Here is a 17,578-nt window from a genome sequence, read left to right as displayed (position 1 = left end):
GGGAGTTCCTACCAAAGACATTTTGGAAGCTGCAACTTGGAGTTCAGTGCATACTTTTTCTAAGCACTACAATCTACCCCTCTACTCTAAGTCTAGGGCAGGCTTTGCCTCTGCAGTCTTGCAGGGCCTTTTAGCCGCCCCTTCTTCTTTATGACCACCTCCCTTTCTTTCAGCTTTGGGATTCTACCCTACAGTCATGACTGCAACAGTGAAACACGATGAACATAGTACAGTTGTGTACACCTACCATAAATGTAGATGTTCGATTGTCTTCACTGTTGCAGTCTGGGTTTCCCTCCCTCCTGTCCCCTCTTATCTTTACTTTTCACCATTCTTCTGAGGTGTATTTTCAAAGGTTTTGGGACCTTTTTCATTTTGGGACTCCTGACATCTGGGGCAAGAAAAACTGGAGAAGATGGCGTCGGCTGTCAGCTTTGTACTCTTGGCGCTCTGACATCAGGGAGCATGGCTGAACAGCCGATGCCGGACCCAGACTTTGGAATTCTGGCCGACCGAGGGCTGCCTGCCGGCAGGGAGAACCCCTACAGTCATGACTGCAACAGTGAAGACAGTCGAACATCTACATTTATGGTAGGTGTACACAACTGTACTTTCTTTACCTTGAAAGAGGCACCATTTTTGGCTTGACCATGGAACAGATTGTTGGTCCCACAGTCAGTCATCCTTCCAACCTTCAAAAAGAAAAAAAAATTCAGCAAACAGCATTTGCCATCGGGCTAGCAGTTTGCCTCAGCAACAGATGGGTGACTCTGCTGTTGGCTCTTTGTTGTACCTCAGACCACTCATCTTTTACCCCAGATTCCTCTGTTGTAGCACCTACAGCCACTAAGAACTGGGGGTTCACCACATCCTCTGCAGCTGTTTAAGTTCCCTCAGTGGGCAAGGAAGAGGCACTCCTGTCAGTCCTGGGAGAGGGAACTGGGACCCATTATGAATGTTGCGCTCAGCCCTGGAGAAGCAGGGGCTGCTGTTAACATGGTTGGTCCCATCTTTTCTGTCAAAAAGAAACATAAAACCAAAATGAAACATTTTTACTCTCTTCAAATTTCTTTGGATGGAAGTATTTTACTGGGACTGGCTTAGGGTTTAATTCAGGCTAGAGTAGTAGAGATGCCTTTTTTCTGCAAGAGATTCAAAATTCTGAATGTGAACAGGAAGATACAGGGAAGGATTCAGATTGATTCAGCCTCAGAGGAGAGCCTAGTTTCTTGATTCTTCCCGTGGAGTTCTGATGTTCTTCATCTCACATTGCTGCAGTCCTTACATATGGGTAGTCCGCTGTCCTCGGTCGGCCCGAATACCAAAGTATTAGGCTGACGTCGGTCAAGGCGCTTAGAACTGACATCAGGACGTCAGGGTACAAAAGCGCATGACCGACGTCATTTCCTCAGTCTTTTTTGCCGCATGGTCCGATGCAGAAGCAGCGTTGCAAGTGCCGTTCGGCGTTCTGAAATTTTTCGAATTTGGAGTTTCAGACCGAATCCAAGTTGGCTAAGTACCCCGTTGGGGAATATTTTGGTTTTTTCTTGCCTCTGTGTTTTACCGGATGTCATCTAAATGGAAAATGGATACAAGACACGTGGCCTGCCAGACTTCAACATCTACATATCAACTTGAAGGAGATGTTAGCAGTCCAATTTGCATTGATAGCTTTCAAGGATTTACTTCTTCCAAGGCAGGTGTTGATTCAAACAGACAACACAACTGTCATGTGGTACATCAACAAGCAAGGGGGAACGCACTCTTATCCTCTATGCAGACAAGCAATGATTTTGTGGGAGACTGCTTTCAGTTTACAGCTAAATCTTCAGGCAAGGTTTCTGCCAGGAGCACAGAACTCCTTAGCAGATGTGTTGAGCAGACAAATTATGGATCCCCACGAGTGGAAATTGGATCCTCATGTATTTCAGAGATTATTGACAGTGTTATGGGGAACTCCAGACATAGATCTGTTCGCTTCTCCACTAAATTACCAGTTGCCAAAGTTTTGCACAAAAAGGTTTCATCCCACAGCTTGGAAAGTGGATGCTCTCTCATTCAATTGGAGCAGTCTTCACGTGTATGCCTTTCCACCTCTGCCTCTCCTCCCAAAGGTACTGCTGAAGGTCAGACAGGACAAGCCAAACATGATTTTAATAGCTCCAGATTGGCCTCGACAGCACTGGTACCCATTACTGAGAAGTCTGGTACAGGAGCCTCCATGGCCTTTGCCTTCGATTCCTCACCTGCTGTCTCAGGAGAACAGTCATTTACTCAATGTCAAACTTCATTCTCTACATCTGACAGCCTGGCATATTCTGTTTTAAACCCTGGAGGGTCTCAGCTTCCACAACAAGTTTTGAATGTTATTTTGGAGGCCAGAAGGCCTAGTACAAGGAAAGTTTACGCAGATAAATGGAGGAGATTTTTATTTTGGAGTACAGCAAAGGACTTTGATGTTTCTAAACCTAATTTAAGTGTTGCGCTTCAATACCTTACTGAGTTATTGGACAAAGGTTTGTCCTTCTCCTCTATAAAGGTTCATGCTGCAGCAATTTCTGCTCACTATGACTGTGACCCACCATTATTTTCTCAGCCTTTGTTTAAGCAATTCCTTAGAGGGCAAAGAATATAAGACCCCCAGTAGAGCTCCTACTCCTGCTTGGGATCTCAATTTTGTGTTGGAGAAACTCACTCTACAACCTTTTGAGCCTGCAGCATCGGCAGAGTTGAAATATCTATCATGGAAGACTGCTTTTTTGTTGGCCATTACCTCTGCGAGAAGGGTTTCTGAATTACAGGCCCTTATGGCAGTTGAGCCTTTCTTAATTTTCCACAAGGATAGGGTGTCTTTGCGTACTAACCCTTCTTTTATGCCTAAAGTGGTTTCTAGTGTGGCTTTAAACCAAACTATTCATTTGCCTACTTTTTATGCAAACCCCCAAAGTAAAGGGGAAAGGATTTTGCACACTTTGGATATACACAGACAGTTGCGATATTATTTGAGCAGAACTAAAGGGTTCAGGCAGTCTCAGCAGTTGTTTGTTTCTTTTGCTTTGGGTTCTCAGGGCAAACCTGTTTCAAAACAAACTATTTCTAAGTGGATTGGTTTTTGTATTAGCTTTCTGTTATTCCCATCATGGTAAGGAGATTCCAGCTGGGATTAGGCCTCATTCCACTAGGGCTACTGCCACTTCTACAGCTTTTTTAAGGGGGGTGGCTACTAAAGATATTTTGGAAGCAGCTACTTGGAGTTCTGTGCATACTTTCTCTAAGCATTACCACCTTCCTCTTTACTCTAAATCTGTGCATACTTTCTCTAAGCATTACCACCTTCCTCTTTACTCTAAATCTAGGGCTGGATTTGCCACAGCAATTTTACAGGGCATTTTGGAAGCTCCTAATGCTTTATAGTTTTGCCATCCTCCCTTACCTCTGCTTTGGGATTCTACCCATATGTAAGGACTGCAGCAATGTGAGATGAAGAACATAGTACAGTTTTGTACCTACCATAAATGTAGATGTTCGAAGATCCACATTGCTGCAGTCCAATTACCTCCTCCTTCCCCTCTGTTGTTGAAGGTGGTGGTGTGGTTTGTGTTGTACATATTGTAAATATGGTTAGTGCACGGTTGGTTGGTTGTTTTTGCTGGTTTTTGGCTTTGGCCTTTTTTGGTTAGGGTCTTCTGACATCTGGGGCAAGAAAAGACTGAGGAAATGACGTCGGTCATGCGCTTTTGTACCCTGACGTCCTGATGTCAGTTCTAAGCGCCTTGACCGACGTCAGCCTAATACTTTGGTATTCGGGCCGACCGAGGACAGCGGACTACCCATATGTAAGGACTGCAGCAATGTGGATCTTCGAACATCTACATTTATGGTAGGTACAAAACTGTACTTTTCTCTGAGTCTTTTGCTAGAATGTCCCAGTGTTTTTAGTGGGAGAAGTTTCTTGGTTCCTCAGAAAAAAATACAAAATTGCATGCAGTAAAACATCCATTCCTCTTGTCCAGTCTGCTTTAGAGGATGTGTGTCTTACTGCATTGCAGTTTTACTGATAGTAATCCTGCTGTCCCTAAATGGCTGATAAGGCGGATGTATAGAAGTAGTCAGTCTTTAGCCTTTAGTTGACTGCACTGCTGTTAAACACTTAATTAATTCCAATCCTACTCTTTCTAATAAGGGCAGAAAAATTTATTGATGTGTTTTGGAAAAAATGTATACTTCTGCAAATTTGATTTTCAGAATTTTAAATTGTCAGGTAAAAGTATGAGGACTGTTTTATCTATAGTTTCATGTTGTGAAGAAAAAAACTGCTTTAAATAACTTTCATTTGCCACGCTGAGAGAAGGATATTCTAGCAAGCTCTGGGTTAAGTTTTTTGCTATCTCTTATCACTTTTTCTATTGTTATAGTTAATAATTTTTGCTAATGTGTAGTTAAAGTTCCTTACCTTATCTTTTTTACTGGTAGTTCTTTGTTAGTTTTTTCCCCTTGCTGTTAGCGACCATTTGTTAGAGGGCATCTAACTTATACCCATTTAAGTTAGAGGGTATTCCTTTACCTTTTTCCTTACCTGTTTCTGCTGGTAATGTTAATTTTTACTTCCTCTTCCTTTCTGGTTAACTGTCCGTTTTAGTTAAAGGGTAGTTAACCAAGTCCATTTATGTTAGAGGCCTTACCCCAATACTTGTAGTTGGTGTTTCAAAAAAACAGTTTCTCTTTCTACATCTTTAATTAGTTTAGCGGTTTGCTTCTTTTAGTCAGTATGTCCAAGGAAAGAAAGCAAGCCTTTGGGTTCTAAAAATGTGAAATGTGTAGCAAAAAGATGCCCCTCAGTGATTCTCACACCTTATGTATATACTGTTTGGGGCCTTTACATTTGCAGGAGTCCTCTTCCATATGCCACACCTTTAAACAGAAGGCACTTATGGAACGGAAAAACTGATTTTGAAGGGGTTATTGAAAACCCCATTTTCTGAGGCTATTTCTGTTGACCCCTCCTCTCCAAAATCAGACAAGTCAGAGAGAGCAGGAAAACAGCCTTCTTTGGCTTCAAAATCTTCCTCAGACCCAAAAAACAAACTACCAAAAGAGTTCGCTCCAACAGCACCTATGGAGCAGACATCAACCTCCAGAGCAGGAGCTTCTTCGGAGCAGACAGTCTTCGCTCCGAAAACATCTACTGTTTCTTCGGCTCTGAAAGACACATTTCCCACTGAGTACCGTTAATTGGAGCCGATCTCCATTCTTGGAGTCTATTACTTCTCAGCTCCCTTCACCATTCTTAGCCAGCTCCAGATCCCCAACGCTGTTTACAAGGTCAGCTAGGAGCCTTTCAGATGAAGATGTGGATAGGGTGGTGCCAGAGGCTTCTTAAGACACCTGCCTTGGCCAAGCTTCTTTTGGATCAGAGCCAAAAGGAGTCTGATTAGTCTCACCTTCCCCCTGTACTACCTATTCCTCCTTCGATCCGAACATTGGTTTTGGAGCCAGATGACTCAGATATCCAGCTGGTATCTGTATCCGATCCAGGGCACGTTGGCTCCTCAAAACCAGTGTCTGCCCAGAGTGTTGCCAGCCAGTTGGAGCAGAGGACCTCTGGGAGCAGACACTCCCAGTCTCTCTGGGCCTCTGCTCTGATGGCTTCAGCTCCTATCTCCTCTTCAGAGCTCCTGTCTCCTGCTCTGCAGGCTCCTTCGGCTCCAACATCAGCATTCTCGGGTCTGGGGAGTTCTTCGGAGCAGGGGCGAAGTGCTTTCGAAGTTATGAGGAGGGTGATGACTGCTTCCCATTCTCAGGCCCAGTCCTCCTTGGAGCTTCCTTTCTTGTCGGCACAGATGTCTTTACTTCTTCACCTCCATCCACAGGATCGCAGAGATCCCAAACCTCAGGATGTTCCCCAGAGAACCCCACCATCTTCCGGAACTTGGCCAGACTACCCCACTGAGGAAGTCCCTCGGAAGACATCATGCAAGAGGAAGCATCTAAACTCCCCAGAGGAGTCAGTCACTTCAGATACCGACCTCGATGAAGCAGGAGGGCCCCCAAGGTCTCCTCATGAGGACATCTCCTTTGGAGACTTCCTAGAAATTTTGAAACTGAGAGGTGACTGGCAGTCCTCCTCACCTTCGGCCAAGGAGTTGGTATACCTGAAGGTCTTTGGATCTCTCCCTCAACCTCTTGGGTAACTCTGCCTTTCGATGAGCATATTGAATCTCTCGGAAGGCATGGGAGACCCTGGACTCCATAGAGCCCACTCGTAAGAGGCCAAGCAAGTATATTACAGCCCCCAAGGTCCCAGACCGTCCTTACTAAAGGTGTAGCAATTGATGCTATGGTCTTGGCAGCTGTCATGAAAAAACTCTTGAAACAAATCCCTCTAGCCATCCTCCTAATAAAGATTTCAGGACCATGGATAGGTATGGGAAGCGTGTCTTCTCTTCAGCACCTTTTACATTACAATTGCTGAATTACCTTACTCGTTTCACCAGACTTCAGAGAGACCTGTTTAAAGAACTTTCAGACTCTTTCCAGGGAATTGTAGCTGATGCGGCGGCAAACAAGCTTATCACATAGCTCGCTACCCTCAGTTCAGTGGTCATCTCGTCCATGAGACTAATGTCATATGCAGGAGATGGAGTGAGTAGCGTGGTGGGTTCAGACATCTCTGTTAGGAGGCAGTCTTGGGTGCACCTTTGTGATTTCACTGAGCCCTTTAAGTCTTCCTTTGTTAATGCTCCCTTCGATGGCTCCTCTCTCTTTGGGCCCAAAGTTAAAGAAACGCTAACCCAGTGTGAACAAGAGGGTTGTTTGCTGTTGGAGTGCATTTTTCCAATTCTACTAGACCATTTCCAAAAGGTCAGAGAGGTAGTGGAAAGATGTGGTTCAGGAAATCACAAACTTCTTACTGGGACACACAAGGTAATAGTTCCCCGGGTCTATATTAGAATACCGAGCATTCAAAATTTCGAGTGTTCTAATATCAACCTGTTTTCAGCGAGCAGTGAAAACATCGAAGAAACAGAAAACCAAATTTTTTCCTAGGGAAAGAATTTGGTTGTCCGTTTCTGTTGATTCGGTATTTTCAGCGCTGTGGTGGAAAGTTATGGGTCGGGTTCAGGTAAGTGTGCAATTGTGTGGACGTGAGGGTTAGGGTGGGTTAGATAAGTTAGGGTTAGGGCGCGAGTCAGGTAAGTGTGCGATTGTGTGGATGTGAGGGTTAGGGTGGGGTAAGTGAGTTAGGGTTAGGGAGCGGGTGAGGTGACTGTGCGATAGTGACGGACCTTAGGGTTTGGGTTAAGGTAATTGGATAGTTAGTGGTGTATGTATAGTTTAGTGTAGGGTTAGGTGTAAGAGTTTAGGTGTATGTGTGTGGATTGCTGTTTGTTTGGTGTGCTTGTGTTGTGTAGATGTGTTTTGGAACAGCAGATTTTTTCCCTAGGAAAAAATTTGCTGTTCTGTATGTTCGATGTTTTAAATTTTCGATTCATAGGGTTCGATATTAGAACACTTGAAATTTTGAACATTCGGTGTTTTAATATAGACCCGTCCTATCCCCCAAGTCAGAGGGGGGAATAGTAAGGGAAGACTTCACTCTCATGGCAGTGGAGGCCCACAGACTCAGGGCTCCAGAGAATCCTTCTTTGGCAGACCCTTTCAGCGCTCTTGGAGTGCCCGACTGCTTTCCTCTGGTGGCAGTCTGGGGATGACGGTCTCTGCATCTAGAGAACTGGCGAGACATAACCAACGACAAAATTATTCCCTTATCTTTCCCCACTCCCATAAACCAATCCATTCCAGATATTCCACCCTGTCAAAAGGAACAAGCAGTGTTAAAAATTCAAAAGTTGCTAAGAAAAACAAAAGTTGCTAAGAAAAACAAAAGTTGCTAAGAAAAAGAGTCATCCAAGAAGTCCTCACAGACTAGCGAGTATCCAGGACTTACTCAAGGTTCTTTTTAGTTCTAAAGAAAACAGGGGACTGGAAACCAATCCTGGATTCCAGCAAACTAAACAAATCAGTGAAGAAAACGTAAGTTCAGGATGGTGACATTGTGGTCGATACTTCCATTTCAAGGAAAAGACAATTGGATGTGCGCTCTAGACCTTCAGGATACATACTACATCAAAATGGAAAGGCAATGGTTCTTGCTTTTCTGGCTAGTCATTTCCAGTTCTGAGCTCTGCCATTTGGTCTCAGTATAGCCCCTAGAGTGTTCACGAAATGCATGGCAGTAGTAGCATCTCACCTGAGATGCTGAGGAGTCTGGGTGTTTCTGTATCTCTGACTGGCTCATAGCTGCCCCGACCAGGCATCTACTGCTGCAAGCCAAGGATTATACACTTCAGCTTTGTTCCTCCATAGGTATTACCATAAACTAGAAGTCTGCTCTAGAGCCATCTCAAAACTTAAATTTTATAGGTCCACAGATGGATACAGTCATGATGATAGCAAGACTCCCTCATGACCGAATGCATGATCTATGTTTATATGTGAGGTTGTTAATCAAGATATCCCAAGCCACTGCAAAACAAGTTCTACAAGTACTGGGGAAGATGGCAGCAACTATTGTACTAATCCCTCTAGCACTCCCAACATTTGAGGATACTTCAGTGGTTATTTTCCATACAGTGGTAAATTTTGCATTTAACAATGTCCCATAAGATTCTCATAACCGACACTTGCAGAAAAGATGAGTGGTGGATTCATTCTCATTCAGTATCTCAAGACCATCCCTTTATTTTCCCCTCAACCCCAGGCGACGGTGATCACAGACGCTTCCCAGATAGGGTGGAAAGGACATTATCTGGGGGAGACTGTCCAAGGCACCTGGCAGGAACACGAGGCTCACTTGCACATAAAGATCCTAGAGATGAGAGCAGTGCTTTTGTGGTTAGAAGCATTTCAGAACACTCTTCCTCTAGGAATGATGACGATTCAGTCAGACAATATGTTGGTAGTCTGGTACATAAACAAGGAGGAACCAGGTCTTACCCCCTTTGTTGAGAAGCGCTAAGTGTTTGGCAGTGGGCAATGTCGTCCAGCCTCTTTCTGGTTGGAATGCACACCCTGGGGAGATCCAGCATGATTGCAGACAGGTTAAGCAGGCCCATATTATCACCACACGAGAGTGGTCTCTCGGTCAGAAAGTACCAGAATAGATTTTCTGAAAATTGGGACAGCCTTGCTGCAGCCTTTTTGCTTCTCCTATTACTGCCAAATTCTGCAACTACTTTGCCCTTATCCCTCCTGTGGTGGAGTCACCAAGAATGCACTTGGTCACAATTGGCCTCTGGGACTCCTATATGCTTTCCCTTCTAATTCCCAAGATATTGCAGAAAGCAAGCTTGTTAGAGACTAGAATAATCCTAATTGCACGCTATTGGCCTCATCAGATCTGGTTTCTCTTCCTTCAGCCCCATCTTCTGGATGAACCATGGATTGTGGACCTGGCTGCAGATCTACTGACGCAGCCATTGGGAATGGGACATCCCAGCCTCCAAAGCCTCAAACTGACAGCTTGGCTGCTCCAATACCCTTAATTGCCAGGTTTCCTCTTCTTTCCTCCTGGTAAGATATTTTGTTGTCCTCCCATAAAACCTCTGCACGAAAATTATACAAGGGTAAATGGAGTAGGTTTGTAATATGGGCGACTGATAACCAGATAGATCCCACTTTTGCGTCCATACATTCTATCCTAGAATTTCTAGCAAACATGAAGGTGCGCCAGCTTCCACTATCAGAGTCCAGTTAGCAGCAATTTCAAATTTCCATGTAGGACAAAATGGTGCTACTATTGCCTCACAGGCTTTATAAAGCCATTTTGAAGGGCACTACAGTGATAAGACCTCCATACAAAAACTCAACTCCTCCCTTGGATCTGACCTTCATCTTGTCTAGTATTATCTGTTCTCCCATTGAACCTTCTGCCACAAGTGATTTGAAATTTCTATCTTGGAAAACACTCTTTTTAGTGGCTATTACTTCAGCTAGAAAAGTTTCAGAACTACAAGCTTTGTCTGTCAAGCCCCCATACCTAGTCTTTTTCATAAAACAGTGTTTCTTTATGCACTAATCCCTAATTTCTTCCAAAGGTTGTGTCGGAAAGTAGCCTCAACCAGTCTGTCGAGCTGCTAGTTTCCTTCCCAAATTTCCAAAACTAGAATATTCACTATATCTTCTAGACATTCATAGATAGTTATGTTTTTACTTACACAGAACTTCAGAATTTAGGAAATCAGACTAGCTCTTTATTCCTTACTGTGACATTAGGAAAGGTCAGTCAGTATCAAAAATTTATCTAGATGGCTCACCTTTTGTATTTCCTACATCTACAACTCTAATAGTAATAAACCCTCCCATTCCCTCTTAAAGCTTATTCCACCAGGTTGATAGCTACTTCTACAGCTATCCAAGCAAGAGTACCTTTGGATAACATCTGTGATGCGTCCAAGTGGGAAAAACTCTATACCTTTTATTACTCGTTACAAAGTGGATTTGGCCTCTGTGAGTAGAGCCTCCTTTGTTTCTATGGCTCTGAGGAATATACTCCCATTAGCCACCCAAGAGTTGGGTTGCTTGGGACGCAGTCCCATCAGTGAGAATAAAGGCGAGATTAACCACAACACACAAAGAAGGTATGCACTTACCATAACATTCCATGCGTGTTGTCCATCTCTACCTTTATTCTCACAACCCACCCTCTATGCCCCCTTCCAGATTTCCTGAGAGACTGATTGGACATTGAATTTAAGGATCTGCATAGCCTCAAAAAGACTAACCTTCACCTTTAATAGCCATAATTATTATGTACGACACCTTCATGTAATAAACATTTGATGCTTTCCTTATAATTTCTAGTAGGGAAAACAAGATCTGAGGAAGTTGGGGAAATGCATTATCAGTAGGGAAGGGTGCCACCGAGCTTTTGTAAAGGCCGAGATGGATTTGACTCATCGGATCTGACCCATCAGTGAGAATAAAGGTCAAGATGGACAATACAAATTGAACATTATGGTAAGTACATGACTTCTTTTTTCTTCTATTGCACAGATCACTACTCATTGTTGCAGTATATGTATGATTCTCTTGATAATTTTTACAGGGCTGTGGCCACTGGTACTGTTTTTAAGGAGGTTTGCTTGGCTGCATTCTCAGAACCTCCCATATTATTTAAAATGAGATTTTAAATTCTCCCTTGGATAGAGATTGTGTTTGGCTTCACTTCTGTGGAGGTGAGTGAAAATTGTGATGAGAGGCAAGGTGATTCAGGGAATCAGCTATCCTTTCCAAATTATTCAGGGGATTTTCTTTCTCCTCATAGAAATTTGGCAGAAAAAAAAAACAGAATAAGCAGTCTCAACAGAATTCAGGTAAATCCTTTAAGAAGGGTTCCAGAAAGAAGTCTCAAACCTCCCAATACCAAGGACAGTCCAAAAGGTCTGAATGACCATTCAGAATACCTATTTACCCCTTCCCGCCCTGACCCCTATTCTCTTCCAGAATGTCTGAATCTCCATTTTTCTGTTTGGAAATGTATTGATCCGATAATCTTCTTTCCATTCATCACTGATGGAGTCTGCCATATACCAAGCTCGCGTATACCAAAAACTCTAGAGCTAAGCTGCTACCCACAATGCCCTTCTCCCAGTTACTTCAGATCTCGTTTGTCGCACAGCCATATGGCAGCGTTCCACTGAGCTCTCCAGCCAAGTGTCATATTTTTACGAATTTTGGTATTTTTTTAACCGTTTTTCTAATCTAAGTAATTTTTCTACCCTATTTCCCTATCTAGCTCTACCCATCTGGTATTTCTTATACCATCATTGGTAACGCCCTCTCCTACCCTTGTGGTATCATTTGATACCATCGTTGGTATCTTCTTTTCTTTCCCTACTCTTTTCTAGTAGCAATTTGTTTCTTTTGTGTGTTGGATATGTCTGAGGAAAAAGGGACTTCGGGGTTCAAACATTGTACTTCCTGCAATGGCAAACTCCCCAACAGCGACTTACATGATGATTCTATTGTCTGGGGGTTTCTCACCTATCTGTGAAACCTCCTTGCCAGATTTGTTTGAGTTTTAGTCAGCGGATGCTGAATGAGAGGTAAAACAAACTTATCTTGAAAGGCCTGTTTAACCTCGCCTTTCTCAGAGGCCCCTTCTGTGTCGGAGGTCTCAACCCCTCCAGTGAAGGACAAAAAACGTTCACATTCCGATCCTTCTTCATCAGCTGGTGATAAGGTCAAGTCCCACAAACACAAGGCCCACAAGTCTTCTACTGAACATAAGACTGCTTCCTCTGCTCTGAATATTCCTATTGCTTCTGTTCTGAGCTTAGCTCCAGTTGCATCTTTGGACATGAAGATAACTTCAACGTCGGCGCCACCTTCGGCACCGACATCTACAGCACCAGTCATAACTACAGTAACGATTACGGTTCTGACCTTATTGTCTTCAATAGTCTCTGCACCTTTGCCTTTCACTGCTCCGAAGATGGTTTCAACGATTCCCTTGGAGCCAATAATTACCTCAACTCCGAGTGCCAATAAATAGTAATCATGCCAAAATGTCAACGGATCCAACTGAAGATGAAATAGCACCCATGAACAAAAATTCAATTCTTCTTTATTATAAAACACATTTGATTAAACGCTTTCATCCACAATAATGTGGACTTCATCAGAATACTCTAAATTCATTAATTGACATATTTATAATCACATTTTTGGCGCCAAATTACCTCATTAAAGTCATTAACTACACATAAAAGGCCAAGCACGTCCTACATAATAAAATAACCTATTCAAATCTTTACCCTGTAAAATGCTACACTGTCCATACGTAAATTAAAATATTTTATGATACATTCTTATAAATTTTGTTAAATACTAATGTGCTAAAATGTACTTACAAATTCTAATACAAACTCCTATTTTTTATTCTAGTTTCATAACCATTACTAAAAAAACCTACACAAGTGCATTATATTGCACAATTGGAAATAATGCACATACCAACAAGTATACATAAACAATTCTATCGAACAAAAAATCCAACATGTAATGCATCCAACAAGCGTCCTAAAAACTATAAGAATACTAGACCACACATTAAAATAAATTATACCGGACAAAATGATACCCTATGCTTGTAATTGTAAAATGGGCTTTATTGTAGTATGATCATTCACACCTGGTGTATTTGAAGCATCAGTTAGCAATTGCCACTTGGTCTCCTTATAACCAAACATTGCTTTGTAGTTGCCCCCCCCCCCCTGGTCCATTTTAATTTGTTCTAAAATTGCAAACTTAAAAAATATGTCTTTCCCCCTTCAATTCCAAATGTCTTTAAGGAGCATTAGTACTGTCCTTCTTTTTAATGCTATACAGATGATCATAGATTCTCTTCTTAAGGCATCTCTCCGTTTTACCTATGTAATAACATGGACAAGCCATGCACTTAGCCATAGATATATATATATATATATGGCTATCTATAAAACATATTTAGAATTACGGTTCCCTGCATAAAAGTAATCCTAGATTTATTAATACTTTCAAGAATAACACCTTCATCCTGAAGTATGGCATGACATTGCCTACAATGCCCACATTTTCTAGTGTGTTTTTCATTTTTATCATACACATTCATAATGCTACTCTGTTCCAAATTCCTCTCTATATTACTGCCCATTTTGTAAACAAATAGTGGTGCTGCCCCTACCACGTTCCTTATGTCATTGTCCGCCAAACAAATATTCCAATTATTCATCATTATCCACTTCACTTGATTAATATAAGGGGAATATTCCATGATACAGGCTTATTGATAGTTACTACCATTATTGTCGGTGTAATTATGTACTGGTTTGAATGTGGTTTTCCCCAAAATAGGTGGGTACTTATTACCCCCATTCACTGATGACTTGCCTCTTAATGTCATCTAACGTGTGTGGAGTATCCTCTCTGACTAAACAGGGTCCAAATAAATTCCATTTCCTCAGTCATATCTGAATACTGAGAGGTCATATGGGCCGCTTGTATACAGTGACCCATTATAAATATTCCTCATCAGTTTTCTTGGATGGTTACTAGTATATTCTAAATAAGTATTACAGAAAGTCTCTTTTCTATGTATGTTAGTCTTAAATCCGAGATTTGTATTAGATATACAAGTATCTAAGTATGCAATACCCCCTGTGTTACAAGCATATGTAAATCGAAGAAATGTAGTGGAATTGAACTCTTCAAATAACTTGTAGGGACCGTCCCACAAAACAAATATGATATCCAAAAACCTGGAGTAATGTCGAATGTCCTTATAATATTTACTCTTGAAGGTGTGTTGGTTCTCCCAATCTAACATAACCAGGTTTGCGAACATGGGGGGCACAAGCTGCCCCCATGGCCACACCCCTGGTTTGCCGATAGTACTCACACTCATAGTAAATAAAGTTTTAATCAAGCACCAGTGATATACACTCCATGATGAGGGTGACAGATTCCCAATCGCATCGTAGGTGCTATTTCAACTTCATTTGGATCTGTTGACATTTTGGCGTGATTATTATTTATTGACATTTCTTTGGTTAACTTTATTCTATTTTTGGTCAACTCTGAGTCCCTCCTCGGCACGTCTGTAAGGTCCACCAGGAGTCTGTCTGAATTCGATGTGGTGCACCTGCTGGAGCAGCTGTTGACAGGGGGATAACAAACATTCCTAAGACTCATCCCACTTTGGGGTTTGGGTCTACTGCTCCCAGGACTCCCACTTATACTCCTCCCTCTGATCCATTGGTCCCAAGGCCCATAGCTCCGATGTCCTTGGTGGGGACCCTTTCCTCTGTGCTGACAGTGACCCTCACTGAGGCTCCGAGGCCTCCCCTTTGGGTTTTGGTTCCATCAGAACCATCCCTTCCTCAGTCAGAGACAAGAAAGCTGGGTCAAAAATCCAACCAGTCCCCCAGATCAATGCGGATTCGGATTTTACTCAAGATTCTTTTTGGTGCCAAAAAAAGACCGGGGACTGGAGACCCATTTTCAATCTTAGCCATCTAAACAAGTTAGTGGTTCAAACCAAATTCCGCATGGTCACTATATACAATACATTCTCCCCTTTTTATGGAAGGATATTTGGATGTGCTCGGTAGACTTCCGGGATGCGTTTTACCACATCAAAAGGGACATACGTTCCAGGAGTGTCCTTCGCTGCTGGCTAGGAGCTAATCATTACCAATTCAGAACCCTGCCATTCGGTCTCTCGGCGCCCCCCCAGAGTGTTCACGAAATGCCTAGCAGTGGTGACAGCTCATCTGAGACTTCAGTGATTGCAGGTGTTTCCATATTTAGACGATTGGCTCCTCTCCGCCCCCACCAAGCATCTCCTGATCGTAGCCCTCCGCTACACACTCTCACTGGTGGAGTCTCTAGGCATCACAGTCCATTGGGAAAATTCCAGTCTACAACTTACCCAACAACTGGAATTTATAGGGGCAGTTTTCAATACTTGAACAAGCCTGGTATCTCTTCCAGCTGACAGGTTTCAGAGGTTAAGGTTACAAGTATAAATTATACTCTGTCAAAGAAAGGTGTCAGCAAGAGAAGTTCTCCAGGCTCTGGGGTCTGTGGCCGCAGCCATTCCGATAGTTCCTCTGACAAGATTACATATGAGACTGTTACAATGGCTCCTTTTGTCCCAATGTTTGGCAAATCTTCATCCCCTAAACTCGCAGATCCTCATCACAACTCCTGCAAGCAAGATCTTCTTTGGTGGATGAGGCCAGATGAAAATCTTTGATGTCGCCCTTTCCAGATCCCTCAACCCAATTCCACGGAGACCACGGATGCTTCCCTGATAGGGTGGAGGGGCCATTTTCAGGGAAAGATAGTCCAAGGCACATGGTCCAGCTTAGAGGACATCTTGCATGTCAATGTTCTGGAGTTGAGAGCGGTGGTGTTGGTGTTGCAGGCACTATATCCACTCCTTCCATCGGGAACGATTGTGATTCCTTCAGACAGTATGTCAGTAGTCGGGTACATAAACAAGGAGGGACCAAATCCTACTCCTGTGTCAAGAGGCTATGAGAATTAGGCACTGGGTGATAGCTTCCAACCGCTTTCTTATAGCAACCCACATCCCGGGGAGCTCCAACGTGATTGCGGACGGGCTGAGCAGATGCATCTTCTTTCCACACGAGTGGTCTCTCAATCCAAACATGACGGCAAAAATTTTCAGCCTTTGGGGCCAGCCTTGCTGCTATCTCTTTGCTTCCCCTTCAAACAACAAATGCACCAGCTTCTTTGCCCTTTTTCCCCCCAGAAGGGGAGTCACCAAGAGACGCTTCGACTCACAATTGGCCCACGGGTCTCCTCTATGCTTATCCTCCAATTCCCTTGATACCCCTATTTTTGACGAAAGCAATTCAGTTGAGATGCAAGGTGATCCTCATTGCCCCATTCTGGCCTTGACAAGTGTGGTTCCCCATCCTCTGGCCTCACCTATTACAACCTCTATTGATCCTGGACACTTAAGAGCTAATCTCTCACCCCCAAGGGTTGACTCCCCCAAACCTGTCCACTCTCAAGCTGACAGCTTGGTTTCTCCACTTCTGTTAGTCGCCAGGCAGGAAACCCTCTCCTTACCTGTTCACAATATTCTGGCCTTCCGTAAGCCATCCACCAGAAAACTGTACAGAGATAAGTGGAAAAGGTTTGCTTTCTAGTTGTTGGACCCCTTTTCAGCTCCTGTATCTGTTATACTTCAGTACCTTTCTGAGTTTTTTGCGAATGGAGCATCAGCTTCTACTATTCAAGTCCACTTGGCAGCTATCTCCAATTTTCATAACGGTCTAGAAGGCATTCCACTTATCTCCACCCGCATTTGCAAGACCTTTCTCAAAGGAGATGTTCTTCGTGTTTCACTGTTGCAGTTATTAGATTCGGGTTATCTGCTTGCAGGTAGCACTCAGTCGGCCTGATTATCAAAGTCTTGGGTCCTCCGTCGGTTGCTGTCTCATCTTCCATGACATCAGGTAGTCTGGTATAAAGCATGCAGCCGACGCAATTACATCAGTCTTTCTTGCCGTGTGGTGCCCGAAACAGAAGCAGTTTGCAAGTGTAGGTCGGCCAACTCCTGAAATTTTCGTTTTCAAGTTTCAGATCCGAAGTCTTCAACTAAGCTAAGTACCCCGTTGGGGATCCTTTTTCTTGCTCTAAACCGATGTCAGTAAAAGTTAACAATTGTATTTCTTGTGGAAAGCAAATACCTCCTAAAGTTCATTCGTACTGCATTCCTTGCTTAGGCCCAGACCACAACATACCTCAATGTCGGTTTTGTGCCTTATTCAATCCTCGAACTATTCGTTGTGTGTTCATTGTCGCATCTAAATATTTTGGTACTCTGTTCAATTATCCAGAAATGGCTTCGGTAGGCCACCCGACTACCGACCATTCCGAAAAAAATGCAAAGATAGACAGACCGCATGGGTCTAAAGCTGCCACCGACGCTTCTCCTAAGCTAGTCGACAGTTCGCCTACTCAGCCGCTTTTGCAGCCCCTGATACCTGCTACTTCAGAA

The 17,578-nt window shown here is 43.2% G+C and overlaps 1 protein-coding gene across 1 annotated transcript in view; it reads left to right on the top strand.

Annotated features, from left to right (window-relative positions):
- LOC122791843 (cytosolic 5'-nucleotidase 1B-like) overlaps positions 1-17,578 on the top strand; it is a 690,897-nt gene that overhangs the window by 336,225 nt on the left and 337,094 nt on the right. The gene's annotated exons all lie outside the window — the stretch shown is intronic.

Source organism: Protopterus annectens, chromosome 17.part0 (genome assembly GCF_019279795.1).
Source record: "Protopterus annectens isolate FY-2018-M chromosome 17.part0, PAN1.0, whole genome shotgun sequence".
Taxonomy (NCBI): Eukaryota; Metazoa; Chordata; order Ceratodontiformes; family Protopteridae; genus Protopterus; species Protopterus annectens.
The sequence above is the reverse complement of the archived record's forward strand: the minus strand, read 5'-3'. Positions and strand labels throughout refer to the sequence as shown.